This window comes from Stegodyphus dumicola, chromosome 5, assembly GCF_044657685.1.
Source record: "Stegodyphus dumicola isolate Sdum_Otavi_A_Nest chromosome 5, ASM4465768v1".
NCBI classification, from domain to species: Eukaryota; Metazoa; Arthropoda; class Arachnida; order Araneae; family Eresidae; genus Stegodyphus; species Stegodyphus dumicola.
In genome coordinates, this window is record NC_140772.1 from 142,230,991 (window position 1) to 142,257,097 (window position 26,107).

At 31.8% G+C, this 26,107-nt stretch overlaps 1 protein-coding gene across 1 annotated transcript in view; it reads right to left on the reverse strand.

Annotated features, from left to right (window-relative positions):
• LOC118181301 (uncharacterized) overlaps positions 1-20,920 on the reverse strand; it is a 296,292-nt gene extending 275,372 nt beyond the window's left edge. Inside the window, exon 1 of the mRNA XM_035350410.2 lies at positions 20,796-20,920. The gene's annotated coding sequence lies outside the window, so the exon portion shown is untranslated. The remainder of the gene's footprint in view (positions 1-20,795) is intronic.
• Positions 20,921-26,107: the final 5,187 nt, after the last annotated feature.

Consider the following 26,107-nt stretch of genomic DNA (forward strand, 5'->3'; position numbering starts at 1 on the left):
TCCTGACATTTAATTGATTTCTTATATTTCAATCCGAATAACTCGTCAGTTAAAGGCGAAATTTATTGGTATTTCGATACCTTTTCGTATGTAGTTTGCTGATCTTATTTCGTTTCGTTATCTGAAGCTAATTTGAGAAAAAGTAAATAAAGCCATTATTCAAAGCGGGAGATTCTTATAAAAATTTTGTGGCCATTGAAAAGTACCAAAATATTATAAATTAATATTTTTAAACCAAAAATATGTTAATAGAATTTGAAAACTTTAATAACGATGACCTGAGGCTGGCAATAATTTATTGATTTCCAATACCATTATTTTATTTCATTTTTTTTCCTTCCATCATGAAAAATATCGTGACTATTTTGCGTACAGAATAGATGAAAAGAATATGAATGATAGACAGCTTTATCTAAATTAGACTTTTGACATAACGAGTTTTAAATTCTTTTAATATAATGAGTTTAAATGTTCTCTAACGCTAACATAACGAGTTTGCTGTCTTACTCAGATATGACATACAATGCAAAATTTAAGACTTATGCAGCTCTAATATAAATGAAGGTCCTTCGATCCATCAGAATTAATAAAATTATTTAACGAAGACGAACCACTCAAGGGCTCTCAACTATGTCCAAACTGAGACTGAGGCCATCTCGGAAGTTGATATCTAGTGGTCTCACATCACTTAATCCTCACGAGAGTTTTCGAATGAGCAGATTTTAAGTGCTCCCATTTCAGTGAAGACGCAAAACACTCTCAAATGTTTACGTCTCGAACACGACTCCACATAATTTGAACCCGATTTCAAACAATCAGTCAGCCAAAGCTAGTCACCACATCATTCGAGGCGAAGCGGTGCAAGTGCATCGCGCAAATAAAAGTCTATTTCATATTAAACTCTGCAGACGAAGAAAACATTTATGCAGCTAGCTTGTTCGACCGCCAACAGATGAACAACAAAGTTTCGCCACCTATTAAAGCATTCGGCAACTGGCCAGAACTGTAATTATGCACAATTATATCGTACGAAATATATTTATATTATGTTAAAGTCTTGTATTATTGTCCTTTAGATTTTTCTTCAGTTTAACTGCCAGTGTTTTGAGACCTTAACCACCTTGCTATTGGGTAAGTCTGTAATTATTTTAAAATATAATAAATGAAACATATTTAAATAAGTTGATAACTTTTTGTTGATAACTTTGTTGAAGGTTTTTATGTTTCCACCAAAATCTGTTGAGCCATTTATAGGCAAACACCCACTTACTTAACTGAACTTGGACTCCTTGTAAGATTAACTTATCGCCACGTCTTTAAAACAAGTGTACTTAGAAGAAGTTTAAACAATCTTTTTATTAAAGCTTGGTAAAATTTGCACAGCTCGTGCTTACAATTCGATTTCCGCTACTTGAGAGATTTTAATAACATAAAATGAATAATAAAATTCAAAAGTAACTTAACTCTGATATTTACAAAGCAAAAACTTATCGAGCTTTGGCTCCTTCTATTTTATTTGCGAGGGGCAACTCGGACTAGCAAAAGGATAAAGGTCGGTCTAAAGTAACTCTGAAAGCTGGGCGAGAAAACATTACGAAAATCAGCGTCACTAGCATAGTTCTCTTTCAAATTTTTCTTATATGCATTTATATTTAATATATACGTACTTGCTTATTTGCATCCTGGTGAGAGATGACGAAAGCAGAAGTGATAGTACAGTTAACCGGTTAGTAAGATAATGGGTTAATTAACGAAAACCTTACTCATTGAAAACATTAAAGTGCAAAGCTCGTGAGTTTCGGCTTGTGCATATTTGGATTTAAGATAGCTACATATAAAATCCATAATCAAATGATAACGTAAAAGTTACTAAATTAGAACGATTGCTCGTCTTTACATTTGAAATTCTAAAAGCCTAAAAAGGGGGGAAATTTCAAAGCTTACTTTCTTCAATGACCATCAACTATATACAGAGAACAATGCATATAATTAGAGAGACGTCACTACTTTCGTTTCGCGTAGCCGTTTACTGGGCGGAAGAATAAATGTAGCGCACGCTATTGACGTGCAATCGACTCATCACTCATCCGTGACACGGTTCAGAGGTGGAAGCTGCCGGGCAAATGATTCGGAGGCTAGACCGTGAATCGCAGGAAATAAACACATGCCGAATCGATACGAATGGGCTGTTAGAGGAAACCGCGAAAAGGACCTCTTTACTGAAAAGCCTATGAAAGGAAAAGAGAACACTTTAACGGCAGGTATTAAGGAAACGGGAAAGTGATTAGAACATCCTTTTCATTTAAAGACATGTGTTATTTTCTTTTGACTGATTGAGAGAATTCCTTTAAAAACAAGCGCCGTCTCCTTTTTAGAATTCTATGAAAAGGATAAAGGTAAAACTGAAATAAAAAGTGTAAAGTTATTGCAGGAAATCCTACTTCACTGGTCACTAGCGGCAGTTTAAACCAGTCATCGATTCTACATAAAGTCAACTTAGCTGTTAAAGGCAGAATCAGTTTGAAGTACTTGTCCAAATTTGAAAAAACAAAAACAAAAAAATATTTGTAAATATTTTTTGTTAACTACTCTTTTATTTAATTGATTACAGTCATAAAACTTGTTTAAAATATTTTTCAAGATATCATATAACCTGCTCTTTAAAGCATTAAAAATTAATTGTAATAGATTCCTGACATCATTAAAACTTAGTTTCTCTTTATGGATATCAGATTCTTTAGCGATAAATGTGCATTTTAGTAAAGATGTGGAGACAATAGGTATTTTTGAAGCAGGAGAGATGAAAAATGAGCAGTGCGCTCGCCGGGACTCTAACCACGGACCTCTCGAATAGGCGTCGAGAGTGCTGACTACCACGAACGCATACTAAGAAGGCGGGAGAAATACCTTATAAAGAAAAGTTGAAGGCGAAATCTGGATGTTCCAAAAGAAATATAGTTCAAAAACAATTTTTCAAGCTTCTAAAGCTGAAGGATTTAATGTAAGATAGGATTCGAAGGATAAATATTTCTCTAACGCTGTCGGATTTTTTTTTTTTTTCAGTCCACAGAAGCATTTAGATCTTAGAATTAGGAACTGCCATTAGGAATGCTAAGTAGAAGATTCAAGAACGCACTTGTTGATTTAATAAGGTGTTAGAGCAATATTTTATTTAATTGTTGACTAATAACGTGTCTTTCCTTCATTAAGCTAACATAAGTTAAAAAATGGAAATAAAATCATAACAAGCGCCTTCCTCACTAAGCACATCTCTTCCCCTAATTCCATAAATGCATTTGGGTTTTGATCGCATTTTTTTTTCTTTTGTTTTGTTTTTGTTTTCATGCATTGTAAGGTTTCAGTGGAATGGAAATAAAATCATGTCTTCTATTTTATTTGGAAAACTAATAAGTGTAGTTTAAAACTATTATCTTTTAACGAAGAAATATTTTTTCTTCAACAGACGTTTGTAGCTGCTTCCACTGAAAATTCTCTACAGTATTTCCCGTCATATTTCGATACGACTCAGACTGTTGGAAATTATAAGCATGAATGCAATTTTGATAAGGTCTGATGATTATAGTTCAGGTACCTAAAGTTTGGTCCTAATGATAGCAGAGGCATAATTGTGAGTGATTTTAAAGCAATTTGATGAGTTTTTCTTTCATAAAAACAAGAAAAGACAATAGCGGAAATTCCTTTAAAAAATTCTGTGCATTACACTTTAGGAATTTTAATCGGAAGAAGAACCTAATTAGACTGAAATCTTGGACTAAATTTTACATTACTTAAAATATAAACTGGAAATTAAAATACTCAAATGCTGAAATATTTACTCAAAAAACAATAAATACCTTTTATATATTTTTAGACTGTGCAAATTACAAACTTAGATTGAAGTTTTGTTTCGGAGAAAATAGGTAACGCGTTTCAAGGGTGTCTGACACAAAAATCTTTTCTTAAAAGAGCAGAAATTTGAGAATTACCAAGCAGAGAAAAATGTTGGCTCAGAATAGATTTTCTCATGAAGTAAAAAGTCTCGTTTTGATCTCTTTGGAAATACCTATAGCTTTATTATAAAAGTAACTTCAATCTGATGATGCATTTTTCTAAGTTTCAAATGCCAAACTATCTAGCTTCATCTCTATGTAAAACGTTTCGTATACTTTTGTACAGGTCAGGCATACTTACAAAAACTCATTACCATTATTTTCTGTTGAAATAATCAGTTTGTCCATGCAATGGAGAATTACTAATCCAGATGTATGTAGTCTGTTGGAGCAGTTTCGTTTTGCAAACGAATTGGAATTCGCTCGACTCAGTACATAGATTTAGTGCTTAATCAACTGAAGAGATGCCGGGACTGGATTATTTAGACGTGACGTGCACTAATGACGATCTGTTGGATGAAAACACTTACTACATGTTACGAATGGCCGCGTTTCCACGCACCGTTAGATAATCGTTCGAAAGTTGCGACTCTGTGCAAACAACGAAAAGAACTTTTCCTCCCTTCTTTTTCTTGAAAGATGTTAGTAATATAAACATAAGTTAATGCAAATGGAGTTTTAACTGTTCTTTATAGGTTAAAAGATTCTTTATATACATTCAAAAACTTGACAAAACTTAGCAATCTAGTTAAGGGTAATTAACTTACGTAAAATACTGTACCAACCTGTTCATAAGATTATGTTTCTGCGGATTAAAATACCCTTCTGAAGTTTAAGGCAGCATAAGACTAAAAAAAACATATTTAAGTTAACTGATCACTTACTTTTTAACTTCTATGTTAAAAGAAAACTTTACTTATTTTTGCATTAAGGTATGACACATTAGTTTTCTTTCTTATAAAATGCTTTCGAAATATCATGGATGAATTAGTGAAGCCATCCTATAAGCTTTCTCCTTCCTATACATAATATTCAGAAATACAAGAGCTTCTTCATCGGGATGCGAGTGATCGTTTTATATTCGGGCTAATGAGATATATTTTGCTATTCCTTCATATGAGACTCTTATTAATTTCTAGTTATTACTACTAATTCGAAATGATTATAAAAGTTTCCATATTAAAAAGTCAACTGTTGAATTTTCCAGTTTTTCAAGTGACGCTATGTCTTTCTACCGAATTGCTTTTACGCTTTTTCTCAAAAACACGATCTTGCAAACGGCCAGTTTTGAAAGGCATTTTCAATCTTTTTTCAAAATGCATACGACTTTAGATTTACCTTTAGATTTATAATGCTACAATTCTTGTATAGCACTGAAAGATTTAAAAACAATACTTTTTGATCAAGACAGAGTACAGGAAAGTTACCCAAACATGTATTTTAATAAAAATACCAAAGTTTAAACCATTATTAACATTAGTAAAATACCAGACTACTTTTAAAATAACTTATATTGCTGTTTAAAATAGATATTTTATATATTTGTTTTTTGTATTTTTAAAACTTTTTTAGAGATCAAGATTGCCTTTCCATCGGAGAATAGGAGAAAACTGCCCACATCATGATGCCACCAAACTTGAATTCAGTTTTCAATTTCTTTTTAATACTGTTGCGCGCTTACGGATTCTTAATAAATTAAATGCACAAGTCCGATTAAAACTTAATAAAATTTATTCTTATCACAAGAAATATAATAAAGCGCTGGATTTTTCCTCAAAGATATTCGTACAATATCGCAGTATCAAGCAGTATAATCAGCAGCTATATTTAAAACTATTAAAACATTAAATAGAACGCAATCCAAAGAGCAGAGAAAGCTATTTCGATCTCACCACGAATTCGCTACAATCAACAACAGTTATCTAAACAACTGAGCTGAGAGGTTTCTCTCCGGCTTTTATAGCTTTTTAAATCGGTCACGTGAGATAGATCTAGCAATTTCTGGAAAGCAAAAAGAGTAGAATTGTGGTTACAGTTTACATAGTAGTCAATTACATTTATTCAAATTAAATATCAGTTACAGAGATAAATTTTTATTCAATGTTAAAGGCACGTGCTTTTGTATTTTTACTTTTCCGGTGTAACTTTCTCTTAAAATTCGTCACGCGTTACCCTGCACGGGGAAATAAAACATTTTTAATTATAATTCTACTAAAAATATCTAACTAAATACGAAATTCTTAACAATACTTATTACAATAATTAATAATTCAGCATTACAGTTTTAAATACTTTCTATTAAGAAGAAACAAAATTTTTATATCATCTTCTATACCAATATTTCCCAATTATTTCATTTTAGTCATATTTCATATTTATTTCGTTCTCAAAATTATTCGAAATTAATAATAATACTCTTAAGTTATGATGATTATTATGATTTAATAATCTTCCCAGATGAAACCTTAGAAATATATATTCAGTATAATTATTGAAAATTAAATTTTTAATACCTATTCTATAATAAAGGTTTTAACTGGATATTAATCTAATACCTATTTATATAATTAAGGTTTAAATTTGATATTTTTATTAAACAGCATTAAATATTCAAAGTTAAGTAGAATAATAATTATTATAAATCTTTTTTTGATTGATGATTATATAAAACACATTTAGCTGCACTAATTAAGGAATAAATTACTTACTTCACCCTAACAAAACACTTTAAACATATTCTGTTAAGAATATTAAATAAAAAAACAGTAAATGCCGAAACCAGTTAATGAAACTATCAGAATAATTATGTTTTGCATTTCTTAAACAATTTACATGTTTTCCAATTGAGCAAAATCAAAATAACTTTAAACAAAAGTACTTGGTGTAAAATTTAAAAACCCATTACATTTGCATCAGTTTGACTATACTGAAAAGAAGAATGCAATTTGATACACATTTGACTGAAAGAAAATAGAATCTATTATGAACAAACATCTGTTAACAATAAATCAAATCTAGAAATATGAAGTGGACGAATAACATTCTTCGGAGGGGACATTCCTGTAAACATTGCGATGCATGATTTTTGGAGCACTAGAATGCTGCATTTCTTTTACATACTCATTAAGTTACTGTATAAGGTATTTCTCCCATCTCCCTAGCGTGCCTTCGTGGTGCAGTGGTTCTGCACGCTGGGCCGGTATTCCAGAGGTCCGTGATTCGATTCACGACGAAGGCGTTTGCTAATTTTTCATCTTGCCTGTTTCCAAAAATACCTAATGTCTCTACAACTTGATAGATTACAAACTCTCCAACTGAATTTTGAAGCCCTAGAATACCCCCTTTTTAAAAGCATCTATTCATTTAATAATGTTTTTGTTTATAATCTACAAAACAGGAAAGCTGTGAGAGAAATGCTTGACTTCTGCAAGGAGAGAATAAGCTAAACAACATGGTTAGCATGCAGAATTTATTCTAATTAACCATATTAATTAGAATAAATTCTGCATTCTAATTTGAAGATCTACAATTCCTATTTTGTAGTCAAATTTCGTGTTGAGAAACGAAGCATAAAAATATCTTACTAGTTCGCAACGCATGGTTCGTTTGAACGAAAATACATTGTTCAGGTTGACAATGAATGGGGAACACCGGTCTTTACCAATGGTTAACAGGTATTGTAACACATTCATCATTAGCTAGATTTATTTTAATTTTAAATTATAATAATAAAATTTTTTAAATTATAGAAAATTTGCAGCAACACATTGATCGACTGATCGAAATGATTAGGATGCTGAAGGCAAAATAGATACGTAAGTTGCAATCATGGCGGCCCGAATAGCTCTTTATTTACGCTCATGAACATTAAGTCAACAGCGATTAATTGATGCCGTATGCATGCTTTTCTTGAATGAATTTTACATTTTTTAAGACGCTGCAGTAAGAAGAGCAGCGACAGCAATCCAGTTAGGCAGAGATGCAAAGAGCGAATGCAATACATTCTAGAAGAAAACAATTAAATTTGAAGAGGGAGATTTTAATAAACTTTGCAAATTAGTAAGGCTATTTTTTCACAGTACCTTTATCTTGCGTTATGAATGACCTGGTTGACAAGTGGACTTTGCGCCCACACTCCGTAGTAGCTGTAGCGTGACACGATGGCCATAATTGTTATAATTTAACAACGGAAAACCTTTGTTGCCTGTCATGGAGTTTAGGATACGCCGTGGACCGAAGAGGCTTCGTGAGTAGCTTACATATCATTCAAAGGCATCTTTTTAACAGATATATCTGAAAATGCTAATTTGAACAGAAACATTTAAAATATCCACTGAGAAGCTTTATGAAAGGAAATTGATAATTTCATACAAATGAATTAAAGAAGGAATTTTGACATTTGCATAAAAGAATTTTTCACGCTCGTTCAAAGAGTTTAGAAGAATTACTTAATATAATACAAAAAATTCTCCAGTAACTATAAATGAAGCAAAGCTGATTTCAGAATATATCATAGATGTAAAGGTCAATGGTCTGTTTGAAGTAACTTTAAATAAACTCTAACGTGATACTAAAAGCTTCCTTTGGATTAAAAAAAGATCTAACTCTTCTATAGCTGGAAATGTTTGTCATCCTTTCCAAAAATAAAAGCAGGTTAGCGTCTGATAATACTGAAATTTTAAATTGTAGAACTTAAATAAACATATATGAAGGAAATTATCTGTATAAACGCAAATAATATGAGCAAAATTCTATGTTTTTCTTCAAATTAGTAACCATTATTTAGCTGATGCTATAAAATCCTTTATTTTGGTGTTTTATTACTGCACACTAGTCTGTGGTGGATGAAATGTGAAAGCGTATTCTGTATGAATCAAGAAAGATCTCAGTCCCTCTTAGAAGTAAAGTAGTTGACATTCTTCTGTTTATTAATTGGACACCATGGTTTCACGATTTCTCTTCACTTTTGAACTATCCTACCTGTTCAATGTGTGGACAGAATCATTGCTTTTTGACACTTCTCATTTGGGTATTTGTTGAGCATCTGCAATTATTGTTTTGGGGCTGTATAGAGATATTTATTTGAAGGCCAGCGAATTAATCGCTTTATAGCCTGCAAATTCAAGGCATTTGTAATTAAAAAAGTACAAGGTAAACTATTTTTGAATAGAAATATATTTAACAGCTTCTTTGTTCGGTTGGTTGCCTTCAGTACCAATACAATATAGAGATTGAAATAGCTTATGTAATTAAAAAAGGGGTTTATGTTGTAAGAATTATGTTAATTTTATTAAAGGTTAAATTTTAAGTTAAAGTTCCTTTCCTGTCAAATTCTTAACTTCAACTTACTACTTCTGGCCAGAACGTAGTTTTGGAATCATTCTGAATACTTAATGAGGAGGAGCGGTATTTAAACCGCGAAGTCTACTTGCAGAATTAGAGAGAATCAGAGTTTCCGATTTGCGCGCGTCTGCCTTTTGGCTACTCTCTCTCTCAAAGCTGTTATTATGCTCGGCCGTACTCAGGCCCTTGATAAGCTTCGTAGTCAAATAAAGTTAAGGGGCCAACTCGATTAGAATCTTGATAGCTTCGGCTTTATTTCTTTAGTTAATCTTAGTTTAAGTTTAATTTTTAGTCTCTTAAGTTCAAGGCCAAGTGTCGGCTTTGATTGTACACTCCAAGACGGAGTTTCGTTAAATCTTATTGGAATAATAAAGGGTTAGTTACCGTCCATCTTGTTGTTTCTTGTTACACGAACTTAAGCGATTATTGCTAACTAGTTCTTAAGATTCGTCACTTTCTACAGTAACTGAGAAATACACTAGTGAGAATCTTACAATGTGTTACATTTATTTTTGTAGGTGGAATTATAGCTATTTAAAGCATATTGCCAACATTAATAATATTAGACTGATTAAACGTAATTTAAAAGGTCGAAAGTAAACAATATCATAATATTGATTTAAACAGCTATTCTTGACGGAAAACAGCCAACGAAGCTAAATCATTTTACTAGTTTTTCATTTCAGTTATAAATGCTACGGTAAAAATTGCAGAGAAAAGACAGGCCGGTAGCTGTTTTTTGTCTTCTACTACTTATTAAATAAAAGCGACGTATGCAAATATTCTTTTCCGGCATTTGTGATAACTTTCCATAATAGATTATTTAAGGGAGTTACCCTATTTTCGTTATACACAGACGAAAAGAGAGAAATCTTTTCGTTCAATAAAGTCGGAAGAGAAAAGGGCAATTTTACTTATTTCGCAACTGAACCTTCATCGTGGGCCTAAATAAGAATTTTCTACTGAAGTTTTATCACAAGATTTCTTCATAATTTACGCATCCTGATAGAACCACCTTAAAATTATTAGTGCAACCTACAGACAAAATATCTGTCAGTTACAGGTCAAATGGCTTTAATTTGAAAATTATGGGAAGCAACTTTTGCCATTTTTTCAGTGTTGGTCAACTAGTAGCTGAGATACGACTCTCTGAACATTAGTAGTTCGACTCGAGTTCATATCGCCGCGAACGGATAGTTCGTTTTTTTCTTCATCTAGAACATGAATTGGAACTATTTTGCTTTAGAAAAATTCTCCAAAGACAGTCTTGTCTGTAGGCAGTTAATTTTAGTTTGCTTTATCATGATCTAATAACTAAACAAGAAAATAAATCTCTTTCAGTATCCTATCAGTAAAACCACCTGAGTAATATGATAGTGAGGCGATACTGAACACATTTTACTCTTAATAAAAATGATAATTATATATCGTATCTTTTGAAACAGTGTGTATTTAAGTATATAAAATGGTATTTAAGTGTTTAAAATTTATTTTTTAAAGAAACGGATGGAATGACTGAAATGTACTAACTGGTGAAAATATCAAGCATGAAGAAAATTAAACTGCTTTTAAAAATAGCATCGTTGAACTTCTACAATAATTCTTAAATGAAATATGGTTTTATGACTGTATTTATTATTGTATTTTATGTTATTTATTATTAATTGCATTAAGATCGTTTTATTTATTCAAAAATATAGTATTTACGTCTATACATAAGACTGTATTTAAGACTATATTGATTTAGGACGAACTGAATTTTACGTATTAGTGTACATGTAAGAATGAATTAACTTGAGCAGTGTACCAAGTAATAATTTTATGTATTAGTGTACAAGTAAGAATGAATTAACTTGATCAGTGTACCAAGTAATAGCGTACCAATGCTCGCGGTTGAGAGTCTATTGCAAATGCTAATGACAACCGTTGTGCTGTGTTCAAGATAGTTAGCGGGTAGAGTCGCTACCTGATACCTAATTGGAGACACATGTTGCCTCTTCCACTTCTATCTCTACTTGTCTAGCTATGTCTTTCAAAGGTATTTCACAGAAGGTTATTGCGTTTGCTTTGCTCCTTTCAGATTGTGACACGTTTGGAATTATTCTCCAAACATAAACGAGACTGATGAGCAAAGAGAACTCGGTTCCAGTTCATGATATTCCAATCGCAATGATTTACGTGCCGCTATAAATCGAATATCGAGTTGGTGGTACAAAAAACATACATTCCCTTGTATACTGATCTCTTTTATGTAGATTATCACTCAGGTATGTCATTCGCGTTCCTGTAGCTGTAGTTAGTTAACTTGCAATGTCGGATGACGTCAATTTCCTATTTCATTCGGCAAGCGTTGACAAATAACGGTCTTAAGAAACTGTTGCGCACATATTTGACCTTATCCTGGTTGTCTGCATCCCTCAGCAGTATCTTTAAACTGTTTCCAGATTCTTAATATGACGGCTTTGGATACTTTTAAAGGTTTTAAGTTTTCAAATGCATGTGTCAGTGAATATTCTGTTTCCATTCTCTAAATCACACGCTATTGGGCATTCTCCATCAAATGCCTTCTGAATTTTTCGCTCGCTTCATACGCGGAAATTTTATTTGACTGCTCGAGCAATCCTTGATTTTAGAATTAGAAGGACTCCCTCTAATTCCATTCCACACGCGTCGAAAAGATGAGTTCAAAATTTGCGTATTTCTGCATAGCGAAAATACCCATTGCTTATGCGATAACGTTGACCTAGGGCTATCACCCAACTACCTTTCACTATACTTTTAATTAAGTAAAACTCATAGCTCTCCTTTAATTTTTTTCTCCAGTGTAGATTGCTGTCTTCGAACGGTGGGATGACTAGGATGTCAAACATAATCCTTTATTTTTTGTATACGAATTTCCTTAATCTCCTTTCTTTTTAAAATGCCTAAGACTGATTTCTTAACGTGGAACAGAATAAGCATTTCTTTACAATCTTGCGACGTTCCATGAAATGCTATTAATTTTGACAAGATCCTAACAATCTACAACCACGACTCCTTTTCTGATAATTAGATAGACTGAAGCAGTAGTATGAAGTTGCATGTATTATGTATTAGTTGTAGTATGAAGTTGCAGTAGTATGAAGCAGTAGTATGAAGTTGCATTGTATAAATGTACAGATTCTCCATTGCAATAACAAAGGCCTTTGAGGACACAGTCTTTGCAGTAAATGTGACCTGATTCAAATAACTTTCTCCCCTACATATACCTGCAATGTTTCTAACTTTTATAATTTTCCCCCCTAAGCCCAATTCGATAAGCCTAACTTTTTACAAAACATTACTGTGAAAATTACTAGGATGAACAACAAGAATAATAAATTCACACTTGTTTTCTTAGAAGACGCGCATCAATAATTTAATGCTAACCTTTTACAAAATGTTTCCCTCTACTTACCTTTTGGTTTAGTACTAGCAAGAATAGATTATACTGCCTGATTGATCAAATACTTTTGCAACCACAAACAAGCAAAGAAAGCACTTGCAAATTCAGGTAGACACAATTCACTAGCGTGAAAACTGGTGAGTAAACACAACTCCGTTCAAATACATACTTTGACCTTGATTGTACATTTAACTATGCCTAATAAAACGTCCTGGTCTCAATTATGCAAGAAGTTACTGGAGAAACTACTTCATAATCTACCTGATGTTGACTCTTCGCATATATTTTTCTTGTACAAACTGTTTCTGTTGAACGTATTAAAAGCCACCCACCATGAAAAAGCTTATGATTAAGCCGAAATTATAATAAATAATGAAAAAAATCGAATTTTGAAAAGTTTTGTAAACAGTTTGATATTATTATTATTATTATTATTATTAACACTACTCAAAGAAGCTTATCCCAATGAAAATTTTCAGTTCAGTGTTCGCCAGCAATAAAAAATACAATTTATCAACCATTCAAAGATCTCTGAAAGCAAATTCGAAGTATTTATTTATCTTTTGGCTGGTACGGTGTTTTCACCCTTCTTCTCGCGTGCCCGTGCGGTACGATCTGAAGTACGTCCGACTAGAAACTAGAAGTTCCAGAGCACGAAACTCAGTGAAAGGATTGCACATTTTTCATGTTTCTTGCTTTAGCAAATCTAATGACTCTACTTTCTCTCTCGAAGTGAAATATGGTGGATGATAATTCATCACCAAAAGGATCTGGCGATTGAGTCCCGCCTCCCCAGTCGCCGTTTAACGGGGAGGAGTATTTTTCTCCTTACCGGCGTATTTTTTATTTAATTACATTTTAAAATCTTTTCCGTTATTAGTTTTATGATATTTAAATGATGCAATATAAAGTTATACTGCACGAATACTGGAGAATTGTGAGGAGTCAGAGATCCTTGAGAGGTAGGTTAGAGGTATGCTATAACTGTAAAAGCTTAAGGGGTAAGCTAAAGAAAAAAAGGCTAGAAACTTACAGTAAAACGAATTCGTGTTGTTCTGTTAAAAACTACAATATAAAATGCCATTTATGGCTAACAGATGTAAAATACTTCCACTGTAACTGTGAGAACCATAAATTGATAATTTACGGCTGCGTACGTTTTATCATCATAGTTTAATAACTGGTTCTTGAACTTTCAAGCATTGCGACAAGGATGTAGTTAATCTGAGTATAAAAAAAGAGAGACAAGACCTAGAAAAAAATATTGTAATAATGAAAGAATAAGAAATAGATATGTATAATTAGTAATAATCAATTAACATTTCTAAACCAGTTAACAAATATAATAATTACATAAAATAATCAGGACTTCTGGGTATTTATTGCTATGTTGGGATACTCAATCTAAGAACTGATACTTTATATTAGATCAAAATTAGGGAACTTGAAAGCTAAAGGTTGTATGTCCCTTTCTTTGAATACCAATCATGTTTTTAATTTATTCTCTTTTAATATTTCTCATGTTTTATTCTTTTGTGTTCTTATTTTTATAATATCTTTCGTTTTACTTTATTTTAACTTAAATAACGTAATTACTTCCTTTAAGGCTCCTTTAAAAGAAAATATTTCAAATGGTGCATACGTCAATAAACAATAACTTCATTTGCATTTTAAATAATGATTTTCTATAAAGAACAGAACTGAATAGCAATTCAGCCGCCATTATTATGACATTCTTTAATAAATGTCTACTCTTTTTACAGTTAATTCTACTTCACTATATCTAAATCTTCTAATAACAGTGATTAGCATGCGCTAAACCTACAGATTCCTGTCAGGGTACTCAGGGTTCTGTTCTTTGCAGTTGAATGGACGAGTTGTATGAAGTTTACATGTACTTCAAGTATAGAGTAAGTTAAGAACATTTTTACTTAGAAAGTCCTTTTAACACATAAGCTTTTTTAAAGTGTACTAAGAGTTACCGGATTATAAGATATGATGCTTATGTAATCTCTAAATTAATTTTAAAGAAATAAAATTATTTACAGTGTTTAGATATCACGGAATTACACTTACGATTTTAGAATTTATGGAAATTTCCCGTTTACCTCAAAAGATAATATTGACTCTTTTCGGATAAATTTTCTTTTACGAAGAACAGAAACTAACAGAATTTTCTCGTGATTTCTTTCCGGTTACTATAAATATTTTTTAAAGGAACTTTACAGCTGATTTTCATAGTGAAATACCACGGATGACAGAATTCATTTTTCCCAATAGAGGTTAAATGTGTCCCAGGTAAGGTTAAACCCTCGCATTTACCGATGAGAAAATGATAGAACCTTGAATGAAAGATCTAATGACTCAGAGAAAAAACAAACTACTTACAATTTCAATATAATTTACAAATCTAACTCCTTTTTTTAAATCTCCGTTTGAGGTAAACATTATAGTTTTAATTATCATAAAGAAGTTCTTTTAGTTAGCAGAATGGAAGCTTATCAGTTTTTAAATTAGAATTTTATGTGCGCAAATGTATCTATTTTTGAATAGCAGAAAATAAGAGAATTTGTAGGGCATCATAGCTATTTGGATATGTTATCAGCAATGAATATCTCTTGAAAATATATAGTTCTCATTCTCCATACAGCATACTGGAGGCATATATTTTCGTTTCAAAATGTGTAATTACTTATAAAGAATAAACAGAGATGATTTAAAAACATCGGAAATAATTCGATTTCGGATTCCCTTATTCATATTATATTTATCTACCGTTTCGGGTTTTGAATAAAGTGAGTATGTAATTCTCGTAAAAATATTAATCTGAAATGGAATCTGATTTTCAGTTTCACACCCCTCCAGAGAATAGAAAATGGATGTCTATTGGTTCCCGGAATGTTTATCGCCATTTTTCACTCCCTAGACAAAAACAAATTTCCGATTCATCTGAATAAGAAGAAAGGAAAGATGAATTTAATTACTTTCAAAGAGATCTCATTTTATACAAAGATCACTGTCTTAATTCTAAGCCCAAATTTTTTCATTTTTATGTTTCGCTTTTTTTTGCTTCTTGAAGCACTGGCGCAATAAAATACAATTCTAGATTTTTTACCGTTTAAGCAGGTAGATCCAAAATGTTTTGACCTAACATATAAGAAATTACGCAGCAATAAATTTCTCTTAGAGCCATGTAGTGGCAATGCCACAAGAATAAATTTAAACGTTTTGTTAGTGAAATCTCATACCATTCTTTTTATTGAATTAAGTTGCATGCTTGATTGTTGAGTGAATGTACTGAATGAAATAATGCGCTAGATCAGCGATTCTCAACCGGTGGTACGCTAAAGAAAAATAGGTGGTATGCAAAGAAAGTATTTTTAACTATTAAATTCAAAAATCTCGTGAATAAAAAGAACAATTTATAGAAATTTCCTGTGATCAAACTCTAACTGAAGATTTCAAAAATAACATACTTATTAATTTTTGGCTGAACCGAAAAAAAAAATAATTAAAAGGCATTTCAAATAAAGCTGTTTAATTTGTATTACCTTTTTGTATAACCTGCTTGTGTGAACAAGGATATTCTTCCATGTTATATTAGGAAATAAATATAGAACAAAATTAAAAATGGATTCTAATTTACGGTTAAAACTAAGTGAAATAAGACTAGACACAAAGAAATTGATCTCTCTTAAATAAGCCTAAATTTCTCACTCAATTTTATAATTAATGTAAACTTAAATTTTGATAATTAAAATGGTAACAAATTTTTAATCTAATATTTTTATGTGTGCATATTTTATACTAATAGCTAATAGGTTGTGCAAATCGCAAATATATATATATTTCGATAGTAATATTTCTATTAAGAAATAATAACTGTAAAATGTAGTGGTGGTACTAAAGTTTTTCAGTTTTTACTTAGAAGGTACGCGTTAGTCAAAAGTTGAGAACCTGCGCTAGATTGTTCCGAAATGTTTAAAATCGAGCATCTTTCGGTGATTAAATTTTATGAGGAATTTAAAGAAGGTCTTATTCCCAAAGAAATAAAACAAAGTTTGCATCATGTGTATGCTGATTAGTCTCATTCTATTATGAAAGAATGAGTTTCATATGTGCCGAGAATACATAGAAAATGACTTTCGTGAAGGTTGAGATATGGGCGTTAAAATTCTGCTCGTGTTCATAGAAAAATAGAGAGACAGTAAATTAAAAGTCCAGAAAAGAGCAGCAAGATGGATCTGTCTAAAGTAAATATTTTTAGCATTTTAGATGCTCATCTTAACTTAATCAAAGCCTCTGTAAGATGAGTACTCGACTCCTTTCAGAGATTCAAAAACAGCAATGTATGTTTAAGGAATTTGACCACCTTCCATACAGCTAAGATTTAATCCTTACTTCACAACAGATACATTAGACTTTTCTGAATCATTAAAACAACGATGCCTTAATAGTAGATGGACGATTAAATTACGTTGTGCTAATGACTGGATAGAATATGAGTAATAATATAATGACTAGGATTATCTAACAACTCTTACAATTTGAGATCAATAGGAATAATAAATAGCTACCTCTAATGCTATTGTTTAGTATAGGACGCCTTTTGGCTAAATTGAAAACTGCGTCATTCTAGAATCAATTTGAAGTCAGTGGTGTAATATAAAAAATATGTATGGTTAGCGTAACATTAATTCTTCTACCTTCAGGTGAATAAAAAACAATTAATGTGTTAAAATAGAGTTTTCCCCATTTACTTATTTTTTTCTCCCTTTTCTTTGTTTGTTTTTCTTCTAACAGTGTAATAGAATAAGACACTGGCATCTTTGCGTGGTAATTTAAACCGTACGCGCAAAACACATGCGCATTTTTCTCTCCACTCTTCAGTGCTATTTAGCATACTTTCTAAATCAGGTAATTAGGTATAATTGGTAAAATCAGGGGAATTCTTCTTAAATTATTCCCTTAAAAATTTAGTGTGTCCTCCGCAAAATCGAATGTGGACCTTATAATAAGAAGTTAGTAACACTGACTATTGCACCAGACCATATGGTAAATAATGTCTTAAGTTCTTACATTCCTCCTGCAGCAAACACACATACCTTAATGAGATTGGGGGGAATGGAAATCGCTAGTCGACCAATCCAAATTTCATAGCCCCATCAGTCAGTGGATAAGACATCTGAATACTGGTAGTTTAAGTTGCGATCTAACAAAAGCGAATAGGTTAGCTGCGTCGTTTGTTTTTGTAATTCCGATAAGTGACGTGAATATAAGCCAGTTTTTCTCAGCAAATCCTCCATGAAAGCATTTCTCACCTTAAGCAGATTGCCTTCGTGTGCTTTGCCATATTCGAATAACCCAACTTAAAGAAATTTAGTAACTAATTATTGATCACCATTTTAATTCGAATACCAAATGTGCAGACAATGAGAGACAATAAGAGAGAAGAACCTTAAAGAAAATTCATTAGTGTGTGTGTTGCGGGAGTGGAACGCGATTCTTTTGAACAACCGATATGCTGACCACTCTGTCACAAAAGCATGTGGGAGAAATGGTTTAATACCTTAAATATTTTTTTGAAGCAAAAGGTCTTTCTTTTGTCCTTCTGTTTCACAGGGTTTCAAGAGACGGCGAATAAAGGAAGAAATAAGAGCAAAAAAGTTTAAAAGTTAGGAAATAATAAAGCATTACAATCTCACTACATAAACTAATCAAAGAGCACTCTTTAATCTCCTCAAATGCAGACTTTTTACTGGACAACTCTGTTGAAAAGTGTATGTCAAGTATCAATGACAGTTGCTCTCCCGTGGTAGAAGAGTAAGAAAAAAAAAACTGACCTGTTCTTCCTGCACCTTCGGTGTGGTGTTGGTGTATTTAATTATGACAAAGCACACGAGGGCTATCTGCCTGAGGGGAGGGATGCCTTCGTGGAGGACTTTTTAAGGGAAACTAGCTCGTATACACGTTACACATGGGGAAAACCACGAAAACGCCCATGCAGCCATCCCGTTCAATCAAGTTTAAGAAATCAAGTACATAAGCAACTAGTCATAAATACGAATTTATTAAGCATGATTTGCCGTTCGATAAAAAGCACATTGAAAATTTTCAAATAAATTGAAATTCCAAAATTGCATATAAAATAAATTTATTAATCTCATTTTCTCTAGTTTTCATAATTATATGATCCAAAGGATTGTATTGTGTATTCTATAAGTTACGAATTTTATGTTTATTTAGTTTTCCAAGATCAATTTTTAAAGGGCTTTGTTGAAAATTTCAAAAGGGATTTTGCGTTGTTATATACTCAAGCTTTTTAATTTAATTAAAAGTTTTGCGAATCTAATAATTTAATAAATAGATTATGTTAAATATAATGTTTTCACATGTTAGGTTCAATAATTTAAAATAAAAGTGATTATAGTTTATTAAGTTTTTAAACTTCGAAGAGAGAACTCAGTTATACTCGGTTTCTTATAAGTTGATTCAGGTTACCATTTCAAAATTCCTTTTTTGATAGCGTTTCGTTTTCGTGATTCTTTTGTAAAATGACATTGTTGTTGTATTTATAAATAATCATTCTTAATATTTCTGCGTTTTATTTGAAGAACTGAATTCGAATTTCGAAATCTAAAATTCTTATTATTCTAGTGGTGGAGGCTTATGTTTGAATATTTTAATGACAACCGATTTAAGTTTTACTTAAACATTTATCGTTGTAGTTTTGTAAAAACGCGGCTGAGTTGAAAAATTACACTGCGCATGAATTATATCAAATTCTAACAACTCTTAAAAGTAGAAAATTGTGTTATATTTGCAACAATGTAGTAGAAGATTACGTAGGAGTCGTTAATTCTTTTCCACATTATTTATAATAATTTGAAGAAAAGTGTTAGCAAGCATTAAAAAAAAAAAAAAAAAAAAAAAAAAAAAAATTAAGTGAGAAATTTCTTAAAATATTCCCTCAAAAATATTTTGCCAGACAAGTTGCGACTCTAAGATTGATATTTCATTTTATAATGTTATAATGTAGAAATAATTACTTAAAAATTTCATTCTATCAAAGCACAAACTTAAGCAAGAAATCACTCGCCGTTAAAGATATGTAAATCATTTTACATATCTTTGACGGCGAGTGATTTCTTGCTTATTTACATTACGTGGTTTTTCTCCGTTCGTCAAAATATGAATAATGAATTTTAAAAAGTTATACTAACTTACATATTCTACAGCAAAATAATTAAGAAGCTAAAAATAAAAATGGAGAAACTGGAATATTTATTAAAAATTACATAAAAACCATATTATCGACTACTTTATTAAAAAAATATTTCTTGAAATAAATAAGACAAATAATTTCTTAATGCCAACTTTCCTATAATTTCATAACTATATATTTTAACTCTCTACTAACTTAACATGGCAAATTACTTGGCCAGGATTATGCTTCTAATTATCGCACAACACATAACATTTACTGAGAGAAAGTAACTACCAGTTAATAACTAAACTAGTAATATTAACGTATAACATATCTTTCTAATACATAAGAGATCACTATAGAGTAGCAACATTTAGAGATTAATTTCTATTGAAAAGTAAGCAACAGAAATTAATTAAATATTTTAAAATGAAATCCCCACTTTTTCAGAAATAAAGTACAAAGCAGGAGTGGATAAAGCAGGACTTGATAGAAAATGGAAGTGATTAAAAATTAATATAATTAGCGCAGATTTGTACAGTTCGACGAAATTCTGTGGTTAAATTTATAGAGATGAAAATTTAAAAAACAGAAAAAAAATTTTGAATAGTTTCAGTGTCTCAAAAAGTTATATTATAGTGATTTCTGAATTTAAAAATTTTTAAATAGTTTCTAAGTATTAAATAATTACTCATCATAAAATTACCTTTAATGAAATATATTTATAAATTATGAACTTTATTTTTTATTAATTTTCTTATAATTTGCTCAAATTAAATCTATATCGTTTGAAGAATTTTAAGTTTCTGATACATAAAAATTATAATCTAATGAAAGTTCCAGTGATAAAAACTCATTAACAATTAAAACAGACTCTTCATAAAAAAAAAAAAAAAAAAAAAAACACAAGCTGATAAAAATAAAAACTTACAAATCGAAATTCAAAAACCACGTTTCCCGCAAGTATTAATCCAACGCTATCAAGTTCGCCTCAATTTACTTCACAAATTGCGATTGTGTCGCAAAAACACTGCACTCTACCGTCATATACCCGTTGCTTTTCTTTCGCAGCGACCGTAGCGCCATCGTGCGACTAATATGGTCGAGCGTTGAACTGGAAAAAAAGTAACTTCCGTTTTCTGAATTTGTGGGTCAACCCAAAACTTTCTGCAAAACTAGTTTCTTTTTTATTCCTGTCAAAGTCACCGAAGATGGCAGAGACTATTTTTAATGCAATGAAAGACCTGCATGACAAAATCGTGTCCAAAGATTTTCCTTACAATCGAATTCAGAAATTTTAGCATTATTTTCCTGCATAAAAAGTGTTTTGCAAGTGCACTAACAAATTATGCTGAAGGACATCTTAAATACACACAACGTTTTTATGCTAATCGTGGAATTTCACCGCCGTTGCGTGTCAAATGTTCTTTCAAGAGCAAAAGGGAATTTTCTAACTACTTTCATTGCCGCTAAAGTCAGATGTAGTCGTGCAGAAAATCATCTCCTTATTCATTTAGTCATGATTTAAAGGTATCGACATTTCTTTGTTTTAAAGAAAATCATGAAAGGGTATGCCTTTGGGTAAAAATTATAAATAAAAGTACATAACCCCTCACATATCGTATCTTGAACTTTATATCTTTTGGATAATTTAAGAATGAAGTTACTTTCTTCATTGTGTTATTCTTCTAAATTGATAATTGACCCACCAATTTCTGTTAGAAATGTGGATGTACACATCTCATATAAATAGATAGATTTGAATTCACAGTCACTTTCCTATTTTTAATGTAAAATTAAACAGAATTTTAAATAGCTGTTCATAGTACCTGACTATCACATACAGTGACTCACATCTATTTTCGGACCCGTGGAGGGAGCACCAAATCTACACTTCGAGCCGAAAATCCACTGGAGTGTTTTGACGGTGGAACAAGAAGGTGAAATTCCCTTGGACTCATATTCCCAGAGATTCTTCTTCAAGATTGGGACGAAACTGAGCAAAGTCGTACTGTCACTCTAAAGGTATCCAAGGCCCATATCCAAGGCCCATGCCAAAGGCAGATGTAGTCTTGTGTTCCTCCCTACGATACAGTTCGTGAACCTGCTCTCATACTAATTTACTTATGCGAATACATGATTGATTTGAGCTAATCAAAAATGCTTTCTTTATATGAGAACAGCAAATAATAACTGAATAAACTTCTTTCTTTACTTGTTTAAATATTTAAGTATGAGTTCAAATGCATGAAGGACGAGTATCCATCATTCGAAACCTACGCCAGAACTCAGTACTTCTCCAAGGGAAATACAAAACGTATTTAACATTTCATTTTCTTTATGAAAAGAATGCTACCCTTCATTAATGTACCTCAGAGATGAAGCTCTCGTGACACTGCTCATTTTCTTATTAAAATAATTTTTAATTCCGATTGACTGAACATTCAAATGCGATTAAATTTGATAGAATGGAATTCTTGCGTTTTTCTGCGTATAACTAACTATGCGAGACATTTTTGTAAGAATATCAAATTTAAAAAAAAGGTGTATGATAAATTTAAACTTCCAGTGATAGCCTTCCACATGTTTATTTACATCATAGTATATTGTTCAAGCACATTTTTCTTAAGTAAAAAACTCAATTAACTTTTCTAATGATACAACTTAATACTCAGAAATCTTCAACTAAGAGAACATTAAATTTTATTATGACTTCTTGTCGCTCATTAATTATTAGAATTCATTTCGCTATCTCGTTTTTTTTAGGGAGCAAATGGTGGCTGAGTGGATAAGGTCGCTTAATACTGGTACTTTGACTTTCGCTCAAATCTTAGCGAATAAGTTGGCAGTATGAAAGTTTTCTCACTGTTAAACATGAAATGAATACGAGCCATTTTCGTTTAGGCAGTCATCCATCAAGATATCCCTATCCTTATACAGAAACTCTCATGCACTTTTCTTTGAATAATGAACTTTATCAATATTCTTAAAAGATGAAGAATTTTCTAGACTTTTAAATAGAGCACTGGAAACAGAACAAGTAGCTCTAGAATATTTTCATGATTACTGGAATGCTAATTAATGGATTATAGTCGGCTCTAAGTAACTAATAACATGTCTTTAAATTCTTTATTTATAATGCTCAGTATATCGTATTGTGGTTCATTGCATCCTTTAATCTTTGTAACTCTATTCAACTTCTTAAATCCAATGCTGTGTATTTCTAACATGAGTTTCTGAGTGAATGCTGGTGTCTTCGGCAAATATATATTTTGAAATTAAATCTGAAAAACTTTTCGTAAATTTTTAAAACATTTTTGCTCATATTTTCTGTTTGCCTAAACTGCACATATTTTTTCCCTCTCAAATGTATTAATGAGCAACAAAGACTGAGTGAATAAGACAGATGGACTCTTTACAGCGCACAATTAAAAATACCAATATCTGCTTTTAAATTATATGAAATTTAAGCTATGTGCTTGGATCTGAAATTCAAAGAAAATATTAAATTTACTCATCTATTTTGCCCCCTAGTTTTTTCAGTACACGATTTAGAAAATTCTGATTTATGGTAAAATGTATGCACAAATAGGAAAGTAATTTTTGCAAGTAAAAATAATATATTGAAAGTGATAAGCCATTTGAAATATATAATTAGTGTGTTGTTATGCGTGCTTTTTATCACTTAAGCGATCTATTCATAAAGAGTGTTATCACTGCGATATCTTTCCCTCCAGACTTTCAAGAAGCAAAATTAGTAGGAAAAGAGGGAATAAGCAAGTAAATGCGTATTTAATTTTATACGGATGATCAGCTTAAAAACATGCAGTTATTGTGAAGAAATGGATTACACTAAAAGGTAAAAGAGATATCCATTTCTAGACGGTCCTGTTTTCGGAATTATTTCCGCCAGAGCTTCTTAATGCAGTAGCTTTTCCACCACGTCAGTCCTTCTGTTGTTTGTTTGTTCTTTAGACCGACCTTTTATTTACATAATCTGAACACAGAAGCCTGCTGATATCCATTTTAATAGCCTATCCTCTAAAAAAAGTCTTCTAAATTAAACCTATAGAATATTTTTCTGTAATGTAGAAATCATGCGATGACTTCTGCATCTAATCATTGCAAGAAAGAAAGTAACAGCAAAGGGCATTGTTTCTTGAGAGTTTAAGGAGGTCTTTTTATGTGACTCACTTTTGCTGAACATTTGACCACTTAATAGCATAGTATTTATAAAATTTTAATACGGTGTTTGTCGCTAAGGTCTGAAGTTTGTCAATGATTCTCAATCGTATTTTCTGTTCATCTATAGAGTTAAAATTTTTTGTGCACACTCTATTTGTGGACAATGGAATGGGCTGAAGCGATGCTTTCAAAGTTAGATATTTTAAAGTTTAATGTTTAAAAAAGATTTTTCATTATACAGGGTGCTGCAGGGGAACTTCCTAATTTGAAACGTGCGCCTTCTAGCGACATTTATTCCGAGAAGGGTGGGGTGGCTCTCATTGAAAAGAGCGGTATCTAACGTTTTATGTCATGTAGCTTTAGTACCGATCATGCAGTGGACGAGAGAGGAGCGTGCGTTCGCCGTGGTGTCGTACTTTTCAACGTACTGCATTATCATCCATATAAATTGGTAGTGGTGCAAAAACTGAATCCACGCAATTTTCTTTCACACACACACACACACACACACAAAAAAAAAAAAAAAAAAAAAAAAAAAAATACATGCAAACAGTGGCGTAGCGAGGGGAGGCAAGGGAGTGTATGATGCCCCGGACGCCGCTCGCAGAGGGGTGCCAAATGGTCTCCAAACAAGATTTTCATTATATCACTGTGTTTTTTCGGGGCGGGGCGAAAAAAGGTATTTTGCCCCGGACGCCAATTATGCTTTCTACACCACTGCATGCAAAGCCGTTCTTGGCAATATGCTTCATGATGCCTTTGTGTTCTTTAGCGATGAGCCTCATTTTCATCTTTCCGTTTGCATCATGCATTAAGCAAAACATGCGACAATGGAGTGGCCCGAATAACCGAGAATTTCATGAGCATCTCCTCCATACAGAACGTGTGACTGTTTGGTGTGCATTGTTCAGGAAAGGCATCATTGGACCATGGTGTTTTGAAAAACATTTCTCTGGACGCCTTATCTCCTTACGGCGCGATCATCGGTGGCTAGCGCGCTCGCCTGATTTAGCCCCGTGTCATTTCTTTTTGTGGGGCTATCTGAAATCTCTAACGTCCAAAGACCCTGGCTCAACTGAAGAACAATATTCAAGCTACTTTCGACAACATACCCTTTGATATGCTGGTAAAAGTGAAAAGAAACTTCAAAACTCGACTATCTCAATGCTTTGACCGGAACGGAGGCCACCTTAATGATATTATTTTTAAATCGTAATAAAAAAAACTTCAAGTGTCTGTCTATAACTTTGAAAAAAATTAAACAGATATCGCTTATACTATTTGTGTTATTCATTTTAAAAATAAGATAGTTTCCCTGCCGCACCTGTATCTTCGTTTAACGAACAAAGTAAAGATTTAAAAAAATTATTGTCTACAGCATCAAATGGAGCCAGAAATATATTTTTAATGTAATTTATATTATATTTTTAGCGTCATTTCTGAAGTTTTGGTGTATTTTCGACAATTGCTCAATTTTTCAACTACTTCATGTTTTATGATTTTAAAATTTATACATCTAGAAATGCATTAATCAGATATTTTTGACTTTTCACACATTATAAAACAAATTCTTCGCCTTCTGAATGAAAAAGAATGATAAAGAAAAATATGAATTGGGCGATTTTCTATATATTTTTAAAATGTTCTACGATGGGCACAGAATAGCTCCTTCTTCATTGCTGAAAAACCTAGTTAGAAGGTTATGATATTGCCTCATAATATAATCTACCTCGTCATTTCCAATTTTTTCCATTTCATTTGAAATTTTCAGTTTCTAAAAGAAACGCTTCTATAAGGAGCGGAAAATTGTTTATCTCAAGAAACTGAAAGGCAATAATAATTTGTTCAAAACTGATCTTGAATTCGAGAAAAATATAGTATACACAACTGCTTATGGATGACAACATAATGTGGCAAACCGATTTTTTTTTAAATTTATATTTTGTTATATTGAAAAGATTTTTCTTATATATCTTCCTTTAAGAACAAACTAAAAAATCTCAGAATTTTACTGTTTGCACCATTGGATAGAGCTGAAAAATTCTTTTAAATGAAGCT